This window comes from Bos grunniens, chromosome 13 (assembly GCF_055505025.1).
Source record: "Bos grunniens cultivar Pamir isolate PY7600 chromosome 13, Bosgru_T2T1.0, whole genome shotgun sequence".
NCBI classification, from domain to species: Eukaryota; Metazoa; Chordata; class Mammalia; order Artiodactyla; family Bovidae; genus Bos; species Bos grunniens.
The window spans coordinates 957,743-958,262 of record NC_141177.1 but is presented as its reverse complement, the minus strand read 5'-3'; positions in this window follow the sequence as shown (position 1 = coordinate 958,262).

Sequence of the window (520 nt, the reverse complement as noted above, 5' to 3'; positions counted from 1 at the left end):
CTGCCTGAATAGGTTTTTCCAGCCACATGTGATTGTTCAGAGCCTCCCAACTGTGAGAGGCAAGAGATGTTCTAAACTGTCTAAACACAGATTCCTTTGAGTAGTTAAAAGATTGATTAGAAATTGTATTGGTGAAGGGATTTTCACTTATTGGGCCAATGTTTGCTGCTAAGTCTCCGTACTCCTTACCTACTGTGTCCTTGGCAGTGTATTGATTGATATAATGGGTGTATAGAAATGTAAGTAGTAGCCTCAATGTTTGTAACCTTGGACCCTTGAGTTAATTCTTTTCTTGATTGAGCCCACCTCACCTTTGCCCTATAGGAATGCAGCTTTGTCCAATGCTTTTTTGGAGGCTGGTGCCTGACTTTGGAATAATCACCTTTAAAGAAAGATAAGTTTCTTAAAATGTTAACAGGCCTCCTGGCCAGAAGATGATGTAATTCACCTGAACTTTTGCAAATCATAAGTTTGAAAGCCTGGCTTCGATTAGGACCAGGAGCTGCTGTCCTTGCATGAC